This window comes from Manis pentadactyla, chromosome 1 (assembly GCF_030020395.1).
Source record: "Manis pentadactyla isolate mManPen7 chromosome 1, mManPen7.hap1, whole genome shotgun sequence".
NCBI classification, from domain to species: Eukaryota; Metazoa; Chordata; class Mammalia; order Pholidota; family Manidae; genus Manis; species Manis pentadactyla.
The window spans coordinates 207,901,763-207,910,954 of NC_080019.1; positions in this window are offsets into that span (position 1 = coordinate 207,901,763).

Here is a 9,192-nt window from a genome sequence, read left to right on the forward strand (position 1 = left end):
ATCAAGGGCGTGGGGTGTGTCTAGATCAGGTCAGTTAATCTCTTTGAGACTGAGATCTTCATCTCTGAAGTATGGGTATTCGTAGTAACTACAATTTAGCAATCTCTCCTGTGGATCTTAAGCACTATGTGAAGCTTTCTGCCTGGCACGTCTCAGTAATCTTCATAAAAGCCCTGTGAGAGGTACTAATAGAATGCCTGTTTTATAGATGAGGAAGCTGCAACGTAAATTACTTAGGTCATCACTCAACGTCACGCAGATGGCCAAAGGCAGAGTTTGTGCACAAATCCAACTCAGTCTGACCTCAAAGCTTAAGCTATGAAGTGCTCTTCTCCGTTGCTTCCCTCCATGCTAACTAAGGGGCAGAGGGCGGATGGAGCCTAGTGCCATGTCACATATGTGCTTATGTGCCGGTGTCACATAAATGATCATGTCCATCCCTTTTGCTCATTTCTCTCTCCTTCCGTCTTGTACCATAATGTCCGTGTTGTTCCCCAGCATGTAATCCTGAGGGTTAATCTGAGGCGTAACGGGTAGACCCTTCTTACGCACAGCAGCGATCTTTCCATGGCGTTGCCCCCCTAGCTAAATTATCCCTCTTAGTCCAGTATAAATCTTTTACACCCAGTCCCTGGGGAAGCCAGCTATTATTCCACATTGGCAACAGTGCTTACTTCTGCCATGTTCACACTGAGGGTTTGCTGAGAAGATGTTTGGAGGGCTTGAGTTTGTGTCTTTGGAAACATTTCTTGGAGAAAGATGAAACCTGATAGACAAGTGGACAACCACAAGAGAGAATAATTCCTTTCTAAATACCATAGTAGAGACTCAGGTTGAGCCACAGGCAGCATCGATAGCCCTGTGAGGCGGACCCGCTTAGGTCTGAGGGGCATGTGTCCTTTGAAGGCTTGGTGGTGCTGTTTATTTTATAGAACTGAAGACACTGGTTTCGTCAGAAGCGTGTGTTACCCAGATGGCTGAAACAGAGATAATTATCTAGCCTTGATATTCCCAAGAGAAGCAAAATCTCACTCTCCACTCACTCCTGCCCTTAAAGAAGTTACAGCCACAGGCTGGTTCCAAATCCTGATTCAGTGGCATTTTCCACTAAGAAGTGAGTGTGTGTTGGGGGGATAGCTAAGTCACAACTGCTTCCTGTGGGCAGCAGGGGCATCGCCACACCAGTTGAGGGGAGCGGCCCTCCTCCAGTCACAGTGCGTTCCTCCAGTAACCCCCCACACTGTTCTTTGGATTCAAACCTGGGGATAAATGAGAAAGGAAATCTAACTTTTTTGGTTCCTGGTTCTAAATAAGAGAAAACCTTGCCATTGGCAGCTGATGAAGCACCTCCAGGGCTGTCTTTTGATCCGTGGTCAGGGCACCCAGTCCTGTAGGACTCAGAACATGACACCCCCCCTCTTCTCTTCCGTGACCTGCCTGGTGCTTTTTCTCAGGCCTTTGCATGGCGTTTGCGCCACCTGCCACACGTCCCTTGATCCTTTGCCACCTTCGTCCTGCCTTTTCTCAGCCCGTGCCTGGCACCCTCAGTCTCTCTGACTATGTTCATGCCCTTCGCAGATCTGTCCACATGGCCAAGTTGTGTCTTTCAAGGTCTCGCTCAGTTTCCAGTCCCCCTTCCTCATCCCCAGGGAAGCTTTCCCTGGGATTTCTTTTAAGGCTTATTTGCTTGCCTCCTTTTGAAAGATTGGAAAGGAGAGCAGTGGGGGATAGAAGTAGGTGTACGGAGACTATAATGGCAACGTAATCTCACCTCTGAATCATGAAGGTGTTGCCTAATATGTTTAGGGTGGGTGGTTAAAACGTTTGATATTACATAAAATGAGAAAAAATGATCTTAAAAGTGTGTGTTCACTGTGGTGTTGACATGATAGAAATGTACCTGCATGTCACAGGCAACTCCAGGAAGACACAGGGAGACAAAAGCAGTCACAGGGCTGAGGCTGTGAGACTCAAGGCACAGGGTTATTTTCTTTCTTCCTTGTGTTAATCATTGGTATTTTGTTTTTCCTTTGTTTTAAGTGTTATATTCTATATCTATAAAATAAAGCAACTTTCATTTTATAATTCTCCTTAACAGTGATTCTGTGCATGTTTCTTCTTAGTCCGAAGCATTATTTGGTGCTTCCTCTCATGGACCTTTCACCTTTTTGCCTGCCTGTTGTCCATTCCCCTCCTGATAATAATGTGTCTCTTTCCCTTTGTGTGAGGCCCTTTACTACACTCATTCTCTGGGGAGGGCTGCCCAGCTATGGTCCAGGGTTGGGTGTGTGGCTCAGGACCAGCAGTCAGTGTATAGACTGCACTGCTTTGGTTCTGGGATTATCGTGTGATTCACGCTGGTCCAGTGAGATTCAGTTCCGGGAGTTTGCTGGAACAAATGGGTAAGGCAGAACTGAGAGATGGCATTTTAATCATACTTATTGAATCCCTAGGTCCTATTAATGATTAATCCTGAAGTTGGTACACTAGTGGACTTGTCTTTAAATTAAAGTTTATATTTTAAGATAATTGTAGACCAACTTGCAATTATAAGATCTGTGTAACCTTTACCTCATCTTTCTCAATGGTAACATTTTGCAGAACTATAGCAGAATATCACAACTAGGATATGGGCATTGATGCAGTTAAGACGCGGAATAGTTCCTTCACCCAGGAATCCCTTGTGCTGTCCTTTTATAGCCACACCCACCTACCTGTCTCTTGCTTTCCCCTTCTTATCCCTGACCCTGACAACCTCAAATTTGTTTTCTCTAATTTTGCCATTTCATAATGTTATATAAATAGAATTATACAGTATGTAACCTTTTTGAGATTGGCTGTTTTCACTCAGCATACTTTCCTGTCATTTCATGCAACTTGTGTATATCTGTACTTTGTTCCTTTTTATTGCTGAATAGTATTACATCATGTGGGATGTACCATGGTTTCTTTAACCAATCACCAGTAGAGGACATCTAGGATGTTTTCAATTTGGGCATGATATGAATAAAGCTGTTGGACAAATTTGTATATCACTTTTTGTATGAACATAACTTTCAGTTTTTTGGATAAATGACTAAAGTTCAATTTCTGGACTATGTAGTATTTGCACATTTAGTTTTTTAAAGAAGTTGGCAAACTGTATTCCAGAGTGCCTGTACCATTTTATATTCCTACCAGCAATATATAAGCCCTGTGCTTTGAAATTTTTAGGTAAGCTAGTTGAATCATGATGTCCTGACTTGCCTTCGCCCCACAGTTCATCAATGAACAAAATAATGTCCCTTGTATCAGTTACCTCTTGACATAATAGTGCTGTGTAAGAAACCATCTGTAAATTCAGTAGCATACAGCAATAAATAATAGCTTCATGGATCTTCAGGTCAACTGTAAATTGTCTGACCTGGGCTGGATTCATCTGGGCAGCTTCTGATGGGCTGACTCCTCACTGTGTGTTGGGCTCTGAATTATTCCTTGTGTTGTTTCTGGGGATCAGTCTGAAGGGCCATTTATTACCTGGGGCACGGTCTTCTCAAGTCATCTTATGCTTTTGCTATTGTTTTGTCCCACTGTATATGTGAAGTCTGTGCTTGAATCACATCTGCTAATACACCCCTGGCCAAAACAAGTCACATAGCCAATTCCCAAGGCAAGGGGCAGGAGAATACATTCCCTCTCCTGTGGGAGGAGTCTCAAGTTACATGGCAAAGGACGTGGATAAAAGGACAAAGTGATACCCAAATTCCTTTCTCTACTGTATACTCAACCAAAACATTTCTTATGGTATCACATAGTTTCTAGTGCCCGCTTTAGCATAGCTTTCTGGATTTTGCCTATTAACTGTGTCTTCTAGGACTATAGTAAATTATGTTAAGGATTTATTTTCCTTTTTTCATACGATAGTTTTGATCTAACCAAAGATACGAGAGGCTTGGGACACCCTAGAGGTTCAGAAATTCTCATTACTTAAAGCATAGTCCGTAATATAAACTTTCATCTTCCTTACTACTGGCCTCCCCACCCCCCCATCACAATGACTAAAGCATGGTAGCTTCCAGGTCTGTATTCCTATTGGTTCTAGGATCTTCTAATATTCTAAGTTCAAATCCTAGTTTAGTACTTACTAGCTACGAATATCAATTTCATCATCTGTAAAGCAAAAATAATATTCCTACTTCATAGTTATTTGTGTGAAGATCAGATGGATTTTAAATATATACATGTCGAAAGGATTTTAAAGATGTTGCAGCCAGTTCAGTGCTTTATGGTTGTTATTCACGGTAGTTACTTACATTTTAGAGAATGCCTTCTCTCAGAAATGTTACTTTGTGTGGGTTTGGTTTCACAGTTCCTCTGTCTTCTCGCTGCCCTCCCTGGAGTAAGATAAGGACCCATAACTGATCGAAGGAGTGACGTGACTCCATGAATGCATGAGCCTTGACAACATTGTTAAGGCTTATAAGACAAGCTGTTCTGATTTGGTGGCCATAAGTTGATTCACTGTAACCCTGTTCATCATCTCCAGCACATTTTGACCCAAGTGCCTATATTGGGCTTGAAGATGGGAAGCCTGTGGATGAACTGGGGTTGGTGGTGGTTTCTCCACTCAGTAACACAGTCTCCTTAGACCTGGTGGTTCTGTAAACTATGGTTCTCTGTCCTTTATGTCAGTTGGCAGTTCTGAGCCATGCTGGGTAAGTAAAGCTGCCTACTCTGCCTATAGACTCCTTTCTTGAGCTGCAAGCAGAAGACTGTTATGTCCCGGGAATCTGAGGTCCTGTTTTCCCCTGGTCTTACCAGGCCACTGGTAACCTTGGAGTTGGTTGGTCAACCTCACAGTGTCTTTCTGCTAGAAAAAAGACAGACTGAAGCTCTGTGGCTTGCAGGATCACCTGCAGCTTTAATAGTCTGTGACTCTATGAATACGCACAAATTTCCCCGGAGCTATGCAACATACTGTGCTCATCTGGGGAATTGTTGCAGCACAGTAACTATGCCTTTCTTCCGCAGTGGGGTCTCAGAGTGTCAGTGACTCCGTGCTCATGTTTCACAGTGTGAGTAGATTGTGAGGGCACAGTCCAGTCCTGGTCAGTGAACAGCAGGTTTAAGTTTCCATGCAATCCACCCTGACTTCTGATTCCTTCTTCAACCTGGCCCACTTATTCAAAAATGATGTAGTCATCATCTAGCTTTGAACATTTTGATTTTCCACACTCAGCCTGTTTGGGTGTACACAGGAAGCATCATTTTGACCAATTATTCAGGATTGTACTTTTAAATTCTAATTTTGTTCTCTAAGCCAATAGTTAAAAAAATAGACAGGGATCATTTTTTGTTTTTTTTATTTTAATTTCTGTCCTAGTGTGGACCTATGCTCATGAAAGCATGCATCTGGATGTTGTAGAAGTTCCAGATTGCTATATATCTTTTTAAATGCTTGCTCTCAAGCAAGCATTATCTGTTTGTATTATGCATGGAGCTGTTTTTGGATTTTCTAATTCTGTTCTTCTGGTGTATTTGTCTGTCTCTGTGCTGATACTACACTGTCTTAATCACTGTGGTTTTATAACAAGTCTTAATGTCAGCTAACATGTGAGCCAACCTTGCGTTTCAGGAGTAATGTGGTTATTCTTGGCCCTTTTCTCTTCCATGTAAATTGAAAAATCAGTATGGCAGGTTTCACAAAGAACCCTGATGTGATTTTCATAGAATTTAATTTAATTCACTTATAGATTTAGGGAGAGTTTTGATCTTTCCAGTAATGCATCTTCTTATCAGGGAGCATGGTTTATTTTACTAGTTACATAAACTTTGAATAAAGTTTTATAATTTTCTCCAAGAAAAACATTTGTATATATTTTATATTTACTCCAAGGTGATTTATTAATTATTGCTATTATAAATGATACCTTAAAAAAAGATGTTAGAAAATACACTATGTAACATTTTGTGACTGTTTTATAAAAATGCAACTGATTTTGGTATATTAGTTTTATATCCAGCAACCTTGCTAAACTCTTTAAATAGAATAATTTTTCCATAATTTTTTTGTTTTTCATATAGTCATGATTTATGAATAAAAATAATCTGTTTCTTTCCAAGCCTTTTACCTATTATTTATCTCCTAGTCTTATTGCAGGTGTGTTAAAGGACTGTATTAGTTTCCTGTAGGTGTCATAACAAACTGCCACGACCTGAGTAGCTTAAAAAAAAACAGAATCCTTTCTTTTGCTCAGTCTGGAATCTAGAAGTCTGTGAGTGTAAGTAGGGTCTGAAGACTCCCGGGAAGAATGCTTCCTTCCGTCTTCCAGCACCTGGTGGCCCCAGCGCTCTTGACTTGTGACAGCATAATTCCAGTCTTTGCCTCTGTCTTCATTTAGCTTTCTCTGCATGTTCCTCTGTGTTCACTCCTCTTCTTCTAAGGATACCCATTGTTGATCTCTTGATGTCTTTTTCTTTTCAAGATCCTTAACTAATTACATCTGCAAAGACTGTATTTCCAAATAAGGTCATATTCTGAGGTTCCAGGTGGAAGTGAATTTTGAGGAGACAGTACTCAATCCACTATCAATACGTTTATGAGGATGAAGAATAGAAGACGTGTTAGTGGGCATCATTATCATACCCCTAATTTTTAAGCAAATGCTTTTAATGTTTCAGAGTTACTGTAGTTTTGGGATTCTAAAGCAGATGCTTTTTCATATTTCAACATCTCTGAAAGTGCCAGAAGCCTTACAACCATTGATTACCATAGTGTCATTGGTAGTGGGTTTTTTCTTTCTTTGTAGTACATCTTACAATACCTAGTAACTTAGATTTAATAGAAGAAAACAAATTTCAGTGTGGCTGTCAATTTATTTTTGGTATTCTTAGTTTTTACCAGATTAAGAAGTTCCCTTCTGTTTTTAGTGTAATGAGAGGTTTTTTTGTTTTGTTGTTCCTTATTATGAATGGACATTGTTTTATTGAATGCTTTTTTTTTTGTCCAGTCGAGGTAATTATGTGATTCTTTTACTTTGTTAATAGGGTAAATATAATGAAGATATTTTAACTTTAAACTTGCTTTGCATCATTTGACAAGCCCCATTTGATTGCCCTTTATTACATGGGTATTGTTAACTTTGTTTCTGCCAGTTAAAAAGATTCTTGCAACATGTTTATGATGAATACTGGCCTATTGTCTTCCTCTTGTTACTCACAACTGGTTTTATATTCAAGATTTTCCTTTTTATAGTGTATGACCCTTTAAATAAGCTGCTAAAATTGACTTGTGAACATTGTGATGAGAATATCTGCATCCTTGTTCATCAGGGACACCAACCTGTAGTTTTCTTTCCTTGTGGTATCTTTGTCTGGCTTTGGTATAAAGGTGAGCCTAGCCTCATAAATTGAGTTTGTAAGTGTTCCCTCTTCTGTTTTTTGAAAAAATTTTAAAGGATTGGTATTAATTTTTCTTTAAATGTTTGGTATAATTTAACTATGAAGCCATTGGTCCTTGACCTTTCTTTGTTAGGAGTTTTAATCTCCTTATTTATTGTTGTTCTTGGCCTTTCTATTTCTACATGATTCAGTCATGGTAGGTTGTATGTTTATAAGAATTTACCCATTTCTTCTAGGTAATTCAGTTTATTGGTGTACACTAATTCAAGTAGTCCTATGATCCTTTATAGTTCCATGGCATCAGTAGTGGTGTCTCCTCTTCCATTACTGATTGCAAATCAAAACCACAATGAGATATCATTTTATACATGTTAGGATGGCTATTAATAAATAAAAAATGGCAAGTGTTGGAAAGGATATAGGAAAAAGGGAACTTCGTACATTGTTAGAGGGAATGCAAATTGGTCCAGGCACTGTGGAAAACATTATGAAGATTCCTCAAAAAATAGAGAACTCCACCCAGCAACCCCACTTCTGCAATATATATCCAAAGGAATTGAAATCAAGATCTTGAAGAGATATCTACACTCTCACGTTTTTTTGCAGCCTTGTTCACAGTAGCCAAGCATGAAAGCAACCTAAATGCTCAGCAGTGGATGAATGGATAAAAAGAGTATGGTATACACATACAATACAGTGGGGTATTATTCAGCCCTAAAAAGAAGGAAATCCTACCATTTGAGATAATAAGGGTGAATGTGGAGTTCATTATGCTAAGTGGTATAAGCCATGCACAGAAGGACAAATATAGACATACTTTGTTTTATTGCACTTCACTTTATTACACTTGGCTTATATGTTTTCTTATAAATTGGAGGTTTGTGTCAACCCTGCATTGAACAAGTCTGAAAGCCCCTTTTTGCCAATAGCATTTGCTCATTTCATGTCTATCACATTTTGGTAATTCTCACAGTATTTCAAACTTTCTCATTATTATTATATTTATTATGACCATCTGTGGTCAATGGTCTTTGTTACTATTCTGTTTTGGGGTTCCATGAACAATCCCCATGTAAGATGACAAACTTAATCAATAAATGTTGTGTGTTCTGACTGCTCCACTGACTGGCCTTTCCTCCAAATCCCTCTCTCTCCTCAGTCTTCCCTACTCCGTGAGACATAAAAATATTGAAATTAGGCCAACTAATAACCCTAAAATGACCTCAAAGTGTTCAAGTGAAAGGAAGAGTCGCTTGCCTCTCACATTAAATCAAAAGCTCTAAATGATTTAAGCTTCGTGAGGAAGGCATGTTGAAAGTTGGGATAGGCTAAAAGTTAAGCCTCTGTGCCAGTCAGCTGGCCAGGTTGTGAATGCAAAGGAAAAGTTCTTAAAGGAAATTAGAAGTGCTGCTCTGGTGAACACAGGGAGTGTTAAGAAAGTGAAACAGCCTTATTACTGATATGGAGAAGCCACAACATTTCCCTTAAGTCACAGCCAAATCCAGAGCAGAGCCCTAACTGTCTTCAATTCTGTGAAGGCTTAGAGAGGTGAGGAAGCTGCCGAAGAAAAGCTGGAAGCTCATGGAGTTTGGTACCTGAGGTTTAAGGAAAGAAGCCGTTTCCTTACGTAAAAGTGCAGGTGAAGCAGCAAGTGATGCGGAAGCTGTGGCAAGTCATCCAGAAGGTCTGGCTAAGATCATTCAGGAACGTGGCTGCATTGAACACCAGTTTCCCATTGTAGACCAAATAGTCTTCTACAGGAGAAAGATGCCATCTAAGACTTTCATAGCTAGAGAGGAGAAGTCAATATCT